The sequence below is a fragment of the Ctenopharyngodon idella genome, chromosome 10, assembly GCF_019924925.1.
Source record: "Ctenopharyngodon idella isolate HZGC_01 chromosome 10, HZGC01, whole genome shotgun sequence".
In the NCBI taxonomy this organism is placed as follows: domain Eukaryota; kingdom Metazoa; phylum Chordata; class Actinopteri; order Cypriniformes; family Xenocyprididae; genus Ctenopharyngodon; species Ctenopharyngodon idella.
Window position 1 is genome coordinate 13,230,502 of NC_067229.1, and position 19,545 is coordinate 13,250,046.

Consider the following 19,545-nt stretch of genomic DNA (forward strand, 5'->3'; position numbering starts at 1 on the left):
AACTGGAAATCTTGTAAATACCCTCCCTCACTGAGTAAAACATGTTAGACAGGTTATAAAGGTAGACAAACGCAAATTATAAAGGCTAAATATTGTGAAATGCTATTTTTAATTATTATTTTTTTAGGGGACGTTCGATGTAATTCTTCAAATTTATTTATTAGCCTACACATTTTGTTTATAGAACAGAACAAATAAATGTAATTATTAAGGATGCACAATATATCATTATGGACAATAGTATCAGCATTATATTAATATCTGCATCGATCTGAATTGGACGATGTTGTAAGCAGATTTCTGATATTTGATATTTAGGCTCTCTTTTCTTTGTTAAATTCGAAATAATTCAAATTTTACTAGTTATTATACGTTTACAATGTTTGATGCCTTGAACTTAAAGCATGTAAAATTTTAAACTGGAGCTTTGAATGCTTAACATTTATTTATAAAAAAAATATACAATTTCATATATTACACTCCTGGGCCAAAAAAAAAAAAAAATGGCTAAGCCCAAAATGGCTTAACACTTAGCTTTTAATGGTCTTAACCACAAATTATTGGTCAGGAAATTAGCCAAATTTAAGAAAATGCACTACTTAAAAAGCCATTACTGTCTCAGGAAAACATCAAAGACAGAAAGTTTTTGTCAGAATATGGGAAGCTATGTGTGGAGTGATGAATCACAATGAAACACCAGTTGCACGGTGATGCTCCAGAGCGCTGTCTTCAAAAATCTGCTGAGAAATATAATAATAACTGCACCTCTACTACAGTGAAGCATGGAGGAAGAGGTGTCATTGTGTGGGGAGCCTTTTTAGCTGCTGCTATTGGTGAATTACTTCACTGAGAAAAGTCATTTAATGCTTTGGAGAATATTGCAGAATGGCTTGTTTCCCACAAATGAAAAATTGTTATCTAAAGAGGAATGATCAGATGTTATTAACAAGACAAAAGTCAACCCAGATTGCAAAGACAACCAAGAAGTGGCTTGAGAAAAAGTCCCATCAGGCTCAGGTTTTGGCACAATCAGAGTCCAGATTTGAACCCTATAGTGAATATTTGGGCTCACATTAAACTCAAACATTTTTAAACTATGAACTGTTTAAAGCCATCAACATTGAGTGGAACAACAATATAAACTCTTCTTCCTGTAAAAAGCTGTCTGCAACTTGGGGAAGGCTATTCCATAGTTAGTTTATCTACAGTGTTTGAATTCCTGACCAGTGATGTGTGATTAAAATGGTTAAGAGCATTAAAATAATATATTTTTGGCTTGGTCCATTTTTTGCCCAGGAGATATAAAATAAAATATTTATTTATTTATTTATTTTTATTATTATACACAGTAAAAAAAAAAAAAAAACGTTGGGTTATTTTATTAACCCAACCGTTGGGTTACACATATTATGTGTATACACATTTTCTCGTTTTATGTGTTTTTTTATATACATACAATAAATAAATCTATACTATATTGGCCATCAAAAAGTAATTGTTAGTATGGGCCAAAATGTCTAATTTATGCATCCGAATTCTTTAATTTATAATAAATAAATTGTGACAGGCTAACAATAACTAGCTTGACGACTTCTATAGCCTATATTTGTAGCCCAATGTGCTCCTAGATATTCAGTAAGCAATTCAAGAGAAAATATGGTACATTACGTCATAATTTTGTCAATCTAATGTTTTTCTCTGCAGTTATCTGCAAATGTTTGAGTGTATACTGAAGATGTGTCGGGGATGATGAAGATATGAAGCCCATTAGTTCGCCATCATCGTTGTCAACACATTTACTGCAGTATTAACACAGATAACCGTAATTGTCAACATTGGAGAGGGGTGTCAGGTATAGAGGAGAAGGCGGTTGATAATATATCTTCATGAATGAATGTATGAAATACACGCAGAATAATATGTGGGAAATCAGCTCCATCATCTGAGAGCCTTTGATCTCGGGCCTTTGTTAGTTCATTGCCACGGATTTTGAGTGATTTGGGAAGGATGCCCTGCGAGACTCGCCAGAATTTGGTGTAAACCTCAAAGGACCACCTTGCGCAGAGCGATAAGACGGTATCAGTGAGCCAACGACCCTGGGTTCATCCATCAGACAGGGATGAGAGCCACTGGGTGTACTAGTGCTGTTTGGCAGACACTACCACCATGACAGCTTCCTCCCATGACGAGCTTTTCCACACGTTTCCTCAATCCAATATAAATCTGCTCTAAATATACCCGCACTATTTCCAGGTGTTAATAATAAACACCCAGCCCGAGAACATTACATTTACCCCTTCAAGATGCAGACTAACACCCTCAAACTGACCCTTCAGACTTGAGGTAAGTTCTCGTTGAGTTCTTCAAACTTGTAACGAATAGAAATGTTCGGCTATCTGAAATGCTAGTTATCTTAATTTTTACTCGTTTCCCCATAAGCAGGAAAGGGGTTGTTCTGTTCCACCCGTGTTGTTTCTAGACTCATGATCCGTCGATCTTCACTACCTGTCACGATTCTCAGTGCTCAAGGACGAACTAGTCGTGTAGGCTATCTAAACGCGCTTGTCACGACCAGCTTCCTGCAAGCCTCCCTGATGAACGGGTGAGTTATGGGTGTTTGATTGCAACACTGCGCGAATCACGTCGTTAAATTATTAGGCTATTGCTTTACAAGTTACTGTATAATAATAATAATAATCAGAGTGCCCCCACCACGCCCCAAAGGAAGTAAAAACAAAATGTCGGGGGACCTTAACGTTTTTATTTCAATTTAGGCTACATATTTAAACAGTAAAACAAAAGTTTAAGTAACCAAAAATAAGATAAACATAGTTAGAACGCGCTTAGTAAATAAATAGGTAACTAGTTGTCGCCTGAGGTAAACATTGCATCTGTTCGCTGAGAGCGACAAAACAAATAGGCTAGGCTATTGTTATTAATTATCACTTTAGTCTATTATAGATAGCCTAGCTATATCTGCACATCACAACTAAATAGGCTAATATAAAACGACTGGCCGATGGTCAGTGAAATGTGCAAGGGACACAAAAAAATGGGTTTGCCTGAGACAAACCTCCAACCGATTGGGCGCCGAAAATTACGAACATTAATAACTCGAGCCAGGTCATTGCTTTCGCCCAGTATTAGCTGCAGTCGATAAATAGCCTAGGTCTTTTTTAGTATTTTTTTATTTTGGAAAACACACGTCAATAACACAAGTGTACAACTGTAGCCTACTTCTGAGGAAGAAATAAATGGGGGGGAAACATTTGTTGCTCTGTCTATTGGTGATATGTCAGTTTTTAACAGATAGCTAACAAATCACAAATAGGTTAAAAATTTAGCATAATACTCAAACAAAAAACGTGATTTGTCTTATTTAATCATTAATTTGTTTTGTTCATTTATTAATTCGTTCAATCGTTTTTATGAAATGCCACAATAAAACTCATAATCAGTAGGGTAACTATAACATGAAGTTATAACATGTAGTTCAGTAAGTGAGTCGGATAAATTCAGTAAGCGCTCTGACTGAAGTGCTTTTGATTCGCTAAGAAAGGCTGGCTCATGAAAGTCAGTCGTTTGGGAATCGAACTACACAGTATTCTCTGTTGTATGTTTTTTGATTCAGTAAAAACAACGGGCACAAATGAGTCGGTTGCCACTGGTTGCCCTGTTTGGTTTTGATTCACTTTAAAGAACCGGCTTATAAGAATCATTCGTTCAGGAATCGGACTACCACTAGTCGCGCTGTATGTTTTTGACTCACTGAAAATAACCTGCTTATAAGAATAATTTGTTCGGGAATCTCATAAGGCCTATATTCCAGACTATGGCTGTGTCCGAAATCGCCCCCTATACCCTTAAATAGGGAACTATTTGAGGGGACAGCCATTTGTAGTGGTGTCCGAAACCATAGTGGACATTATCGAGTGCACTCATTTAATCCAATTGTGCAACCGATGTACACTCAACGGGTAGAGAATACCCATAATGCACTGTAACGGTCGCGTCTCGCCAGTAGATGGCGCCTGCAGCTGATCATCTATCCATCCATCCACACGCTGGTCCAATGTGGGTACAGTGTAATATCATACAGGTATAAATTCCTTTTTAATTGATTATTAAATTGTTTAATTAAGGTTTATACATACTAGTTTCCATGACAGAGTTCAAGATAAATCTTTGCATTACTATTGGAGTTTCAAAAAGCAAGCGACAAACTATGCAAAAGCGGCAGCCCTTCCGGCACACTCAGTGTCCGAATTCACTCACTCACATTTTCATTCACTCCTTCAAGTGGACTAGTTAGCGGAGTAATGTAGGGAATAGTGTATGAGGGTATAGGGGGCGATTTCGAACACAGCTTATGGCTGTATCCGAAATCGCATACTTCCCTACTATCCACCTTATTTTTCAGGTAGGCCATTTGTAAATTTAATGTGTCTGGCTTCCGGTGTCATTTGCTTCCAGTTATTTTTACAGTTATGCTGCTTGATATTGCAAACTGGTATATCTTACCATATTATTTTAATTTATTGTCTTAATAAACACAATGGTTTGTAGCGCAAATAATTTTAAAGTTTACTGAACTTTGATATTCCTCTTGTTATTTCCCAATAGCAGCTAATAAATAGGAAGTCTCTACACATTCGCAGAAAACACCTCACTTCCGCGTTGAAAAATAAGTGGATAGGCAAAAAACAGTAGGCTATGTGACAAAAAAGTATTTGAGAATTCACAGTAGCTACTCACAAAAAAAGAGTAGCCAAACTGTACCCGGATGACCTAGGCTACTACTGGCGAGATTCTGAAGTGTGCATATGATGGACACTTTACTATCCCATGAGGCCATGAGGATTTGTGAATGGCAGCGAAGCAATTGATGCTGGTTGGTCACATGATAATGACAACATGGCAAGTGTAGTATGTCCAGATTACATTCATACTACACACATTCATTATATATAGGACATACATTTTTTTTAGCAGTCGTGAAGTAATTACTTATTCAAAATAAGTACCTACTCAAGAGAGTACGTGATTTCGGACAGAGCCTTTATTCACTATAAAGAACTGGCTAGTTCATTCAAAACTTAAAAAGAGAGAGAAGTTTATAATGATGATTACGCTCTCTAATGGAGGAATTTGGTATTGGCAGCATCATACATTCTCAGAAAGTGTCTCTGCAAATTTTCTCGATGCTGCATCGCCCCCTTATGGTTAGACCCTGTATGACATACACTCTTTAGTTAGCCTGTGTATTTCTGTAATGGTAGCTGTTCACGTGGAGAAAATAATGAAGTACTGAAATTATGCTCGTGTTACTGGATATAATTTATGTAAAAAAACAAAACAAAACAAAACAAAAAAAAAAAAAACAGGAAAAAGGTTAAAGGGATAGTTAACCCAAAAATTAAAATCTTGTCATCATTTACCCTCAACCTGTATAAATTTCTTTCTTCTGCTGAACACAAAAGAAGATATTTTGAAGAATATGGGTAACCAAACAGTTAATGGGCCCCATTGACTTCCATAATATTTTTTTTCCACACTATGGAAGTCAATGGGGCCCATTAACTGTTTGGTTAGAAAGAAATTCATACAGGTTTGGAACAACTTGAGGGTGAGTAAATGATGAACAAATTTCCATTTTTGGGTTAACCATCCCTTTAAGAAAATTCTCTCTTTTTTTTTTTTTTTTTTTAACATTACAGGTCATTACTTCATCTGCTTTATATGTAGTTTTGTTTATATGCTACTTTTGACAGTTTAAGACCTAATAATATTATATTACTATATAGAGATGAAAACTGTGAGCTTCTCATTCTGTACAAATATTAGGATTAAGTTATTTTTTATGTCAAATCAGCTGTGCTTTGGTAGACAAGATCAATAATTTACTGTGCATGTTTTGTGTCTTGCAGGTACCCAAAATGTCCACTAGATAGAGCTATTCACTAAGCTCCTCCTGCATTTGTGTCCCCTCTTCAGTCCGTATAAGGTCATGCAGTTTGTCTTCACTGAAGAGAGGAGCTTTATGGAAAGTTGTTTTCACAAGGAAGACATTCTTTCCACTTAAACCAGGTCACGCCACCCCTCTCTTGACATATTTGGCTTGTGCAACCTACATGTAGGATTATGGACAAAGTAGGATTATGGACCTTCATAGAAGACATACATTAAGTCTAGCTATTGACAGATTTTCATAGTTTGCCTTTTTCAAAAAATCCCCAAGTGCAACATTGGCAAATACTGCTTGATTTGTGTATGACACAGACAAAACTCGAGGATATTTAAGTTATATAATCTATAGCCGGTTATTTCCAGTGCTCTAAACAGTGTTCTTTTGTATCTCTGAAGGTTTTTGTGCCAAAGGGCGGCTGCTGAATCTCTCGTTACAGAGTCAGCAGAATTAGTTGCGTTTGACTTGGACTTTGATCTGGCTATTGCACTGCAGAAACTCACAGCTAGCACAGTGTAAGTGACACAACGTCATAGAGTGAGAGCAAAGAAGAAATGAGGTCATGAATAAACAGAAGTGAATGGGGTCAGTGTGCTGTTTTCTCATCAGGTCCTACTACAGAGTATTTTTTTCAGAGCCTCGCTTGGAAAGAGGTTGAGGGTGTGTTCCTGGCCTTGTGGGTGGAATTGCTTGATTCACAGCTGTAATTCACAACATCAGCCTGCACAAAAATTAGTAGCCATATTCATTACAAAAAAGTACTATGGTAGTACCAGGTGTTAGTACTGAATGATTACCATATTCATACTCTTGATATTTATATCCCTTATAAAAAAAGTAATGTGACTGTACCATAGTAATATTAAGTCATGCGAAATAAAATCACAGGTTTGGTCTGTAGGAATTTCTCTTTGCAACTGGAGAAATCCTACACCTGTTTACATTAAACATGCCATATGCGCATTCCAGGTATTGTGGGTCATTATGGAACATAATTGTGTGATGGGGGTTTAAGTGTAGGAGGAAAATAACGAAGGATGAGATCATAAGCGAGAGGAGTGTGTGTCGTGGCTACAGATGTGAGCTATCGCTCTCTCTCTAGCTCTTATCTCTGCAGGTTGAGAGAGTGATTCATCCATCAGCTCGGCGGGCGGCTCGGTCTGCTGTTTCTCTGCTCTATAAATACACATCCCACGCTAAATTTGATGCCGTGGGGGCGCTGCTGTCCAAGTAGAGTTACCTCACAAGCGTGTGCATATGGGTCTTTCACCTTTCCACGTCAAACTCTGAATCACCAAGCCAGGTCACAGCATTCTTTTTTTATCACTGCGCATCCTGGTGCATTTTCTTGGAGCGGACTGGTGTGCAGAATCGAGTCTATTTAAAACACAAGGTTGACTGGCTCTGTGTGGGGGAGGCAGATGTGTCACATTGCTTTATGTTCATAGATGATCTGCCATATTAGCATGCCTGCACCCAGACAGCCTCTGATTATGTTTTGGCTGGAGGCGTGATGAAATCGCGTGTATTGGTCTGTGAACGCAAATGTATGTCTGAGTACGCGCATCTCAGGTGTTGAACCTTGACCTCCGGGGGGTCCTCTGGCTCCTGGTCATGGCGAAATTAAGGGACTGTCTGGTAGGGGGGTCTGTCTGGGGCCAGACTGATTTGAAGTGATGCTGTTTTGACTGCTGTATAGTTAGCCCGGAGGGATGGTTTTTGGACACACTTATAATGAAGGACGTGTCTTCTACCTGGCAGACATGCTAATGCAGAACACGTTAGTTATCATTACCATAATAGGAACAAAAGCAAAGGGGAGCTGTTGTCATCGTCCGCACATTTCTTTTTGGCACACGACATTTATGACTTCATTGGTGACTGCTTGAAAGCAGATCCATTTTTGAGGCATTACATCAGGACCATCCAGAATCATGATTGTTTTATGTTCCTGTAGCTCAATTGGTAGAGCATGTTCCAAACGGCACTGGAGTCATGGGTTTGATTCCCAAGGAATGCACCGTCATAAAGTATATATGCTAAACTTGCATAAAATGTCTACCAAATGCACAAACTTGAGCATTTCTTCCTGACTGATTCCGTTCCTGACTCTTGCGGCGACATCTGACGTTTGTTCCGCACCAGAGGTGTGCCTGTACTAAAGGCACTTTAAGCTATCACGTTCAGACAAAGTATTCTGGGCAGTGCTAGGTGTAAAGAGATTATATACCGTATGTGTTTTATCCTCCTCGTAAATGCGACTGTCTTTGAACAATAAGGCAGCTTGCTGGCAGGAGGTTGGCCCCCTTTGCCCCCGGGGTGTATGTGGGGGTTGGGAAAAGCTGTTGGAAGTATAAAAAACGAGGAGGTGGCGGTGGAAGGGGGGCGACCATGCTGTTTGTGTATTGTGTGATGACGGAGGTGGTGTGTGACATGAAGGGGTAAAAAAAGGAGTCCTAGAAGGGGTAAGTGGGGAGTGGGGGTTGCTGAAGAACCTCCGGCAGGAATGTGTTTACCTCACACGCCCTGCCCCCACTCATCCGTGACCCCCGTCACAGTTCCCAGGATGGGGTCCTGATCTGGGGGATGTGTCCCCTTTGTCTTGCGGTTTTTGTCGCTCTCATTACCATTTGACTTCTTGAGGGGTTTCGAAGCGAATGGAGTTAAAGTTTGGTTCACCCTAAACAAGCAGTCCACAACATTCCCAACAAATCAATCCATGCGGAAAAAAAATTTCATCTAAGGACATTTGTCTGTAGCTAATTGACCCCCCCCCCCCCAATAGGATTCTGATATCCGTTGAGATGTGTCATAAGCTGGAGTCACATCTCTGATTCACCCGTGTGAATCCTCGATTTCCTCTTGGGATGAATTTACCAGCTTCTGCTTTCTTCCCCTCAGAGAGGAAGAGCAGTTGGTGGGCTAATATCTGGCGTACCTCAGGGCTCACACTAACCCTCAGAGTAATTGAAATAATAACGCACACTGCCTGGAGCACCCAGAGTGATTACACTGTTTGGGTTGCTAATTCCACTTTCCCCCGCGCTCAACTACAAACACGGTAATGCACCGGCCCGCCTCAGTACTCTTGTTTGTTGTTGTTCCGCAGCTTGACGACTGCGATCTCTTCCACCCCCCGGGGAGACTGTGGTGTTCTTGTCTGCTAAATCTCCAAATGACCATGGTGGTACAATGCCTCCTTTTCTTGAAAGGATAAATTGTTGTTGAGAAAGGTTGCTTGATAAAAGAAACTACTGTCTTCTAGTGCTAAAATGTTGGTTGCATCATAGCATGTTTTGCTAACTTTATTAGCAAGATTATCTACAAATTTCTTTTGTCAAACTTAGAAGTTTGTTGCAATTCATCCTAACTAGTTATCTAGTCCTTTCAATGCTTTAAAATTAGTTCTAGTTAGCCATCAAATACTGCTAGTTTATAAATTAAATCACCATTGTTTTGTAAAAGAAGTACTTAGCTCTGATTATTTATTGTTACTTTTAGCTAGTTACTCCTCAACATTGCTCTAATACTATATGTTTTGCTAACATTTTAGCAAGAAAACCTTCTAATTTCTTTTGTTTCCATTTGTGGTGGAACCTAAACAATCACTTGACGATTATGACATGATTTGCTACTGATGAGATGGTAGAAGGGCGGCACCCAGGGTACAGGTCAAGCCACATGACCGTAAAGTGAGCTCACCTCACTCAATTATGTGCTTTGTGCTCGTTCAACCAGTTTGGAGTGTGACTCCTCATAGAAACACACCTTTGCCTCGGGCTCTTGACTGTCTCCACATCCAGTTGTCAACAAACTTGTCTTTTCTCTCACAAGCTGCGTTGTTTTGAAGGTTGTGGAGGAGTGGCGATTGTTTTGACGTTAGATTACAGATTTGGGAATGTCTTTTTATTGATAGCAAGCAATGGGAGGGGAGCTATTATGTAATTGTTAATGTTGATAGTTAGTGAGGTTTGTGAGGTCTGAAAGACATACATCAATTTTGAGGTGTGTAATTCAGGGGGCCGGATTGCTGTTGTGCCTCCGGCTAGAACCAATGCAACACACGCTTGCAATGACATTAAAACATCCTTGCTCTAACATCCTAATGCTGTTTTCTCTCTCTCCGCTCTGTTTACGAAAATAGCAACCGCCATACAGGGCCAACAGCTTCACACAAACACACACACTGAAACTGAATGAAGCAAAATAAACACAATCAGCTGTTCACTGCACTGGGCAGTGTGAGGCTCAGGGAGGTTTCGTATCACTCCCTTCCAAACATTGCCCCACTTCTGTCCTGGTTATGTAATTTCAAGGGTAATAATATAGGACAGAGTGTCCTCGCTGCTTCGGACTTATGAACAAACAGATAGGAGGGGTGATAAAGCAAGGGATAGCAAGGAAGTATCTATCTATCTATCTATCTATCTATCTGTCTCACACATGCACACACACTCACATTCTGCTACTGTAATGGACAGATCAAATTAAATCTGACACCCAAGGATGTTTTCATACATACAGTAGCACCACCCCTCCTCCACGCCACACAAAGACACAAACAAAAACATGCGTTTCCAACACCCTCACCCTTCTCACGCACACGCACGCGGATGAATCCACAAACAAACAAACGAATCCATACTCAGGCCAGATTTGCAGCTGATGTCAAACAAGGCCAGCAGCCCCTCCCCCCACCAACAACAGCCCCCACCACAGATTCACTGAAGTCATGCTGGGACAGCATCTGCCATCACCAATACCTCCACCCCCCGTTCCTTCCAAATCTCCCCTTCTGCTCCGACATCCCCCTTCCATCACCTTTTGTTTCCGCTCCACACACACAAAATATCTGGCCTTTTATTGCCCAATTTGTCCTCTATACAGACTGTCCTCTTTCGAAACATTCTTATTAGCCATAGCACCACACATACCTTTACAGAATATACTGTGCTGGAACCATGGTACATGACCTGTCAGATAGTAATACCATAGTACTTTTTATATACCATGGTATTTACATTAGTGTTCAAAAATGGCAATACCATGGTACTTCACTATTTAATCTGGTACTGAATGATTACCAAATTTATCATGGTATTTACATGGCACTTCAAACAATACCTTAATACCAGACCCAACACACCATTGTGGTACTATAGTGTCATTTTAAGCACTTAATTTAAAAAAAAAAAAAAATACTAAAAGGTACTACAATTGTATTTTGAACATGTACCGTGGTATTTTGGACATGATTCTATGGTACTACCATGGTATTTTAAATGTGATTCCATGGTACTATCAGGGTATTTTGCAAATGTACTGGTATTTTAGATATGTACCATGGTATTACTGTGGAATTTTGGACGTGTGCCATGGTATTACCATAGTATTTTAGATGTACTATCATGGTATTTTCCACATGATACCATGGTACTATCATTGTAGTTTGGACATGCACCATGGATGTATTATGGTGTACCATAATACATGATTTTCAGCACCATGCTATATTTTAAAGTACCATGTGATACCATAAATGTACCATAGTACCACCACAGTACTTTCTGTAACAGATTGCCATGGTACCATGTCCAAAATACAACAGTATCATTAGAAATATCATGATAATATTATATGATTTTGTTAATTAGTTCAAAAAATACCACACTATTACTATCCAAAAACCATGGTACATGTCCATAGTATCATGTCCAAAATGACAAATGACATTTGTTAATGACTTCAAAGAATACCTTGGTATTACCATAGTACCTTGTCCAAAAACATGGCAATGGTATGTTTTTTAGTGTATGTTATCACGTGTCAAAGAAAGGCCATCACTCTTTTCTACTGTACTCAGCAACTGTTCTTTGTTCCCGGCCTGACACACAACTCTATTTTTAAAGTGGCACCTTCCCATCAGCTCCAGTGGGTGGTCCAGGATTTCCTAATTGTGATCAACTTTCAGCCTGAGCTCTTGCTGGAAGGTTCTGCTTTCTGGCTCAGTCTGGGTCTTGCATGTAAAATCCGCTAGTCTCCTTAGGCATCTGTTGACTTGGCATGTAGCAGGAAATCGCAGCGAGCAGGGCTGCGTAGCCATAATCTGCTGGCCTCCTACGGGTCACTAGAGCAGGAGGCTAATAAACGGGATTGTGTGACCTGCTGGACTGCCAAGCACTGTGGGAAACACATTTAAGAGGGGTTTTACGTCTATGTTATACGTAAATGCTGCAATGTCTTGGACACATATGTTCCATCTTGATTGTCAAAATGTGAATGAGAAATGACATCTCCTCAACAGTTCTTTGATAGTTTGGATGGGGTAGTTAAAGGGCGGCGCTCATTCTAAACAGGTGTTGAATGAGATAAGAACATTTTGGTCTACAACAGGAGAGAGAGACGACATGGTGTCCCCTCTTTAGTGTGTTTTTTCTCTTTCTTAATATGTTAAAGGATAATTTAACCCATTTAACCCAGTTTTACTTGCACAGCTCTTACTAGCTGGCCTCCATTACACTCACTCCCATCCGGGCCACGGCACCAATGTAGCCCCTCCGGTTCTACTCCACCTGATCCGAGCGGGATTCAAACCAGCGTCTCCAGCATGGGAGGTCGGCGCGCTGTAGGGGAATTTACAGTTAAAGACCCAAAGACCAGATATGATGAAGAGTTTAAAAATTAAATTGGAGAAATTTTACTGAAGAATAGTTTGCAGTTTCATCAGCAGAAGTCAGCTTTAACACTCAGCAAGGAGTTCGTAGGCCGCCCTGTGTACATATTCAATACAGCAGCAATTATACTCTAACAGAGTCCACTAACTATGTCATTACTTCAGATTGAATGATTCTGATTGGTTAAGAAATAGATAAAGTTAGAAATTGTCCACACATGGGTTGATAGACATAAGCATGCTACCATAGATTATACAGATGGCAAAAAAAAAACAAGGATGCTTAAGACCGCAGTCTCTAGCGTCTATCACTAGTGCGCCTCATGAAGCCAGGGGAGAGAGTTTTACTTGCACAGCTTACTAACTGGCTTGCGTTACACATATATCAAACCAAACATTACAATTTTTATGAGGAACAGACCAAAATTTGAGGTGTTATCTCCTGAAAGTACAGTGGCCATCTCTATTGACTTTCATTGTATGGAAAAGAGCAGCATGAACATTCTCCTAAATGTCTGTTTTTTTTTTGCCACAGATCAAAGAAATTCATACTGGTTTGGATCAACATAAAGGTGAGTAAAAGGTGACCAAATCTTTATTTTTGGGTTAACCATCTCTTTAAAAGGGTTCTTCATTGGTTCCTTGCATGACCTTAGGTTCACCAAAGACCCTCCTCAGCATTTTTGCTATATAGGGTTCTTAGGTTCAAAGGTTTTAAAATATTTCTGCTGTGGCTTTTGTCTGTAAAACCTTTTGGTACTAATCTAACCTTTATTCCTGTCAAGATCACATTGTTTCTCCTGTGTTTGCTTCACTTTAGAAACAGTCGCCAAGTCAGAAGCAAAAGCTGTCTGCTCCCGAATGGGTCCAAATGTTTGGAGTTTCCTCAGTGGCAGGCCAGAGAGAGAAAAAGGTGTCCTTTATATTCTCACTGTTTCCATACGGCATATGGTCTTATAATAGGTGGAGCCGCTCGCTGCCTGGACGGAGATCACTTTACTGAATTGTTGCTAAGCACTACAGTACAATGTTTTCTTTGTTTTGACAAAGCATACTGATAGTTTTCATTACTACACCCCAAAAAGAGTTTACCAAATTTCGACCAAGTTTCATAAAAGTAGTGAGTATATGATGAGCACCATTTTTATTCATAAAGTTCAGATAGGTATGTTTTCATGAATGGGACGAATAACTGTAAAACTATGCATAGCGTTCTAGCTCCTTTGTGTTTATTGTTGTGGCAGCTGCTGTTGGTTACTAAGCCACTTTGACTCTCCAGCGCAAAGCTTATTTTGTCTCCCTGGTAACTTTTGCCACACAAAAACACTTACTGTTGCGTCAAAACCAAGAAAAATTGTGGATCTGACCTTGATTTTTGGACTTATTTAGATATATATGATTCTGTGATGTCATTACAACCCAGAGGCAAAGTTCCCATCAAGGAATATTTATGATATCCATTACTTTTAAGGACAAATGGAAATGTAGACGCAAGATTTAGTCACTGAACAACAACAAAAATCACCTCGGCTTCATATCACATTTGGATGTGTCCTCTTTAGTAAACTTTTGTGTGAGTCACGGTGAGCAAATAAAAAGTCCTCTGAAGAAAATTTCCCTTAACTCTAAACTGAACTTTGACCATTTTCAAGGAACTAACCCAGTGAGAAAACTACAAAGGTATTTTTACCCATGCAGAAATGTTTATACTTCCTCTTTTTTTAGTGCTCTGGACTCATAAAAAGCTTTTAACAGATTTAAACATAGATTTTATTGGTACAAACCTTTTGCAGTAAAAATTTGCCAACCTCTAACGTGATCAAAATCAATTTTGATTTGTTCTACACCTCAACCCTAAGTATGAAACCTTTCCTAAATAGTTAAAAAATAAGGTAAATGTGACTCTATATCTCACAATTGTGATTGTATTTCTGCCAGTTGTGACAAAATCGCATAACTGTGACTTTGTCTCACAATATGATTTTATTTAATATTTATTTTCTGACAAGTATCTTTTTATCTTTTACTCTCTATTTAAGAAAAAATGCAACACACACTCTAGAAGAAAAAAGTTTGGACTATCTTTTACTCTCTGGCAGAAATGGGATTGCATAGTTTTAAACTTGCACCTAAGCAACCACATAGCAATACCCTAGCAACTGCACCTTCGCAACTGCATAACAACCTCATAGAAACATGCCACAACCAGAACACCTTAGCAACTGCACAGTAATGTCCTGGCAACCGGCCAGATCACCCTAGCGACAACATAGCAACACCCTAGAAACTACACCTTAGATGTAGTAGAACATGTTGAAACACAGAACACCTTAGCAACTGCATAGCAAGACCCTGGCAGTTTCCCAGAACACCCTAGTCAAAACCATTCAGACCACCTTAGCAATTGCATAGCAATATGTTGGCAACCACCCTAAACACCATAGCAACCGCTTAGCAACCTGCTAGAAAAATTCAGAACACCCAAGCAACTGCATAGCAACACCCTGGCAACCACTTAGACTAATAGCAGTGAGTTTTACATGGGCAACGAAGTAGTTGCCTTTTATAAAAATAAAAAAAATCTAGTTACAAATCTGTAACTAAATCTGATGTAAACAACATCAGTGTCTATTCGAAAAGAATTACTGTGTGTGTGTTCATGTTTGACTAACGTGAAATTTCTCACTATTTTCAGACCTGTCTACGGCATGGCTCCTGTTGGGACAAATGACCCTCCTGTAACGACAAAACATGAGAAAGTTACACCAGCCTTTTTTCTCATAGCGGCCATCTGTCTGCTCTAATTGCCCCAAGCTTCCTTTGCTCTCAACATGCCCCAGCTTGTAGCATTTAAGGAGATATCTAAATGTTCAGGCCTGTTGTCATTGCAAAAGCCTCACATATCAGTTCCATGAGTGCTTGCTATCCGTTTGTAGAGTCTATAAAGCTTTTGGGAACTGCAATTAAACGCAACCCCACGCCCAACAGGAAACATACATCAATGTGACGTTTTGCGCGTGTAGTTCGTCTCTGGTCTTCTGGCCCGGTCCTTCAAGGTGGACCCTCCCCCCAAACCCACAACTCCACGACAACACCCCCTTCCTTCACCATCCCAGGCTGCTCCTGTTTCAGGAAGCCCGGCCCTGTCACTGATCCCATGCTGGCATTTTTCCCAGGATACCCCTCCCCCGGTCCCGTTTTCCCTCCAACCACCCCCTTCTCCTCCAATCCTCGGCACCCTCCCCCACCCAAATCCTTTTCCCCTCCTGTCCTCTGCCAGTTTCCCAAGATAAACAAAGACTTCAGTTTGTCTGGGCTCCGGCAGGGGTCAAATGGAATGAATAGCGGGGCCGTAGCGAGGGCTCTTTCTCTCTCCCCTCCTTGAAAAGATCACTGCCGAATTGTCTTTGTGATTGTGCTCTTGCAGGGGGGAAGGGCGTTGAGTCATTGTAGACCAGTTTGAAAGTTCTAACTGCTTTGCGGTTACAACTTTCAGTTCCCTGTTTGGTTTTATTGCACTGGAGCTGTAGTTTCCCTGTTTATTTTGCAGTCTCACATAAACGGCCTAATCTGAGATAATCCGTATGACGAGATGCCATATTTTGTTATTACTGGCAAACCGATCACAATAAAGAAAATACAATATGCACAGATTTCATATTTATTTTCTTCACTACTGGAAGCACGTCTGATCTTTTGGCGGATGACAGATGGTTTGTTAATGTTTTGAAGGCTTCTGATTAGGTTCGGTAATTCCTGCACGTACAAAGCTGATTTGAATGGACAATGACTCATTTAAGCTGTCGCATGAATATGGGAGAGTTCATGTATTGGTTTGTGAGATTATTCTCACACTTTGCGCCCAACCCCCTCAGGTAGTTTTAGAGGAGTACTGTTTAAAGACCTTAGTTTACTCTAGGTGGATGAGTAGCATTGTGGAGACTGATGAGATCATTGACGAAATGCTTTGTGGGACACTCCGGTTGATGTGTCAATGCGGAGATATCCATCTTGCTGAATGAGTGGTCAAAAGTTTTCCTGACTTGCTGTTTGCTTTGAACAAAGGAACTTCTGGGGTAGATCTTGTCTCTACTTGTATTCAGACGGGTGTTTTGTTCAGGCATCTTTCTGCCCTGCTCTATGGGACTGACCATGTTAGACAGGGACACGGCATGGCTCTTAGCACACAATAAATCACCTATACACCTAAAACAGTCCTTGACATCTTATCTTTATTGCTTGATGGTCTCTTTTTGTTGTTCGGAGCTATTATACAAGTTTTGCTAATTAGCAAGTCATTATCACTTTTAATAATTCTAATGCTTTCGGTTAGGGATTTGACGCTAAGTAGTGAACTTTGGTTTTGATGTTACTTTTCTAAATGTTCATACTGTTGATTTTTGCTTGGCCTATGATAAAATGGATTAAAAAAGTCCTATAGATTTATATTTAAGTGGGTGTATGATATTAATGGGCTAAAATATCATAACATGTCTTTATATGGTTTGTTATAGAGTCTTTAGTCAAGTCGTCTAATGTGACACAATGTGTAATCAAATATTTGCGTATTAAAAAATGGGTGTGGTCATATTTACTGTTGTTCAGCAAATTTTGGGGGGTAAAATCCAGTCATTTCAATAGGAATCCACACGATCTGGAATTTCTTGTGAGGGTGAAAGATTTGTGCATGCAGATTTCACAACAAGTTCAATGAATTCGCTGGGTTGACCTACAGAAAGCTGCTTGGATTGAAAGTGACTTCTGTGTGAGTGGTGCTTCAGGCAACGCTATACTTGACAATGGATCTTTTTGCCTGCAGGATTTCGCTAATCTGACCACAACTTTGTGAAAACTGGATTGGTATGATTTCAGTCGAACATTGAGCATTTATATGACATTTTAAAAAGACAAATTATTGTTTTAGTCCAACTGAAATAGAAACTTGGCCTAGTAAGTAACCACCCAGAGCACCCGAGCAATAGCATAACAACAATTCAGAAAGCTTAGCAACACTGTGGCAACACATTTTTTTTTTTTTTCATAAAATAAAAATCTTGTTGTTGCATTATCATTTGGCATGAGTCTGATCTGCCACACGATTACCTGATAATTTACCAAAACTTTAATCAGATCAACATTCTCTGCTTTTGACTCAACATTCCAGACCCACATGCTCTCCTACTGAATATCGGCAGGAAACGTTTTCACAACTTTGCTCTTTTCCTCCCACCCCCCACCCCCTTTCCTTCCAGGACAGAGGAATGCAGGAGCGAGAGGCCAGTCCGGAGAGGACAGCTGGATGTGTTTAAGCATGGTTTGTGAAGCAGCCAGTGATGTTGCATCACATGCGTCAAACGTTTTTAGATCTATATGTTGATTTTGGATTAGATTTCCCAATGCCAATAATAACTTTAGGTATTACGTTATTAAAGGAACTGCAGAAATTTGAGGAAAAGTCCACCCCAGCCAAGAGTTACACGTCAGGCCACGCCCTCGTCATCTGCTCCAGCTCTGTTGCTGTTCTGTGCTGGTGTGGTCAGCTGACTTGGCCATGGCTGGGATTTGAATGACCCACATTTCTCAAACGAGCAGGGCGAGAGAGCAGCTTTACTCTTGCCTTCTGGTCTTTCTCGAGGGAATGTATCTATCAATAGCTGCCCATGTCTGTGTGAAAGAATGCGGCCACACCGGACACCAAGCTGGTTCTGCTGGAGCCAACGTCAGCTTTCAATGTAGAGAAAATTGCTCACACTTTAAAAAGCTGAACATACTGTTAAAAAACTTAAGGAGCCTTTTGTACCTGACCTTTACAAATCACTTTACCCCCAGTGAATTTCAATGACTTTTCCAGTTTTCTAGTTATTTGTGATTACTGGAGAAGGATTTTAAAATAATTTTATTAGAGATTCAGTTTTAAAATATTATATATTATCATTGTAATTATTATATTTTAGATGCTAAATTATAAGTTCATTTTAAATGATTTTACATGTATATTATAAATTGTATATAATGTGAAATATTATAAAGTTATAACCATAACTTTTGTATACTCATTATATTTATTTTATATTTATATTACATTTATTTAATATTTATTATTTCCTGATATTTTCAGGAGGTTTTCCATGACTGTGCATGGGACCCCCCAAGCTTTTATGGTGTAACCTAATGTAGTTCAGTTATATTTATGATTTATCCATTATTTTATTTTAGATAAACTGACTTTTCTGTACTTAGTACTATTTTACTTCTCATTGACTGCATTCTTGCCCTGTGAATTAAAGGGATAGTTCACCCAAAAATGAAAATTATCCCATGATTTACTTACACTCAATCCATCCTAGGTGTATATGACTATCTTTTTTCGGATGAACACAATCGGAGATAAAAAAAATATCCTTGCTCCTCCAAGCTTTATAATGGTTGTGAATAGGGGGCCACATTTTGAAGCAAAAAAAAAAAAAAAAGGAAATCCATACAACTCCAGTTGGTTAATAAAGGCCTTTTGAAGCAAAGCAATGCATTTTTGTAAGAAAAATATCCACATTTAAAACTTTACAAATTCAAATAACTAGCTTCCGGCGGACGGCCGTACGCATACTGCGCAAGTCGACTTGCGCCACAAGAGTAACTCATGACGTGATGTATGACGCAGGATGTAGGAGTATCGTAAGCTTAGGTGCCTCACGCGTTCAAACAAATAGGGCTGTGCAACAAACTCAAGCTCCTCTTCTCTTTTATCAAAATCCTCTGAAATTTCTCTTTAAAATTTCTCCTTTTAGACTTCTAATTCGTGACCGGTGTTTTATTTTGCTCTATCCTCTGCACTTCCGCGTTCATGCGTCAGGACAGGCGTTCTTCTGACGCAAATCAATGTGTACGGCCGTCTGCCGGAAGCTAGTTA

At 39.5% G+C, this 19,545-nt stretch overlaps 1 long non-coding RNA gene across 2 annotated transcripts; it reads left to right on the forward strand.

Moving 5' to 3' along the window:
• Positions 1 to 1,152: 1,152 nt before the first annotated feature.
• LOC127521774 (uncharacterized) lies at positions 1,153 to 18,680 on the forward strand. 2 transcript variants are annotated; one of them, XR_007932469.1, is made up of 6 exons: positions 1,153 to 2,343; positions 2,443 to 2,602; positions 5,928 to 6,087; positions 13,174 to 13,210; positions 13,459 to 13,551; positions 17,891 to 18,680. It is a non-coding gene; the product is annotated as an uncharacterized LOC127521774 (long non-coding RNA). The 2 variants fall into 2 exon arrangements; XR_007932468.1 differs by having other exon boundaries at positions 13,459 to 18,680.
• The last annotated feature ends 865 nt before the right edge of the window (positions 18,681 to 19,545 follow it).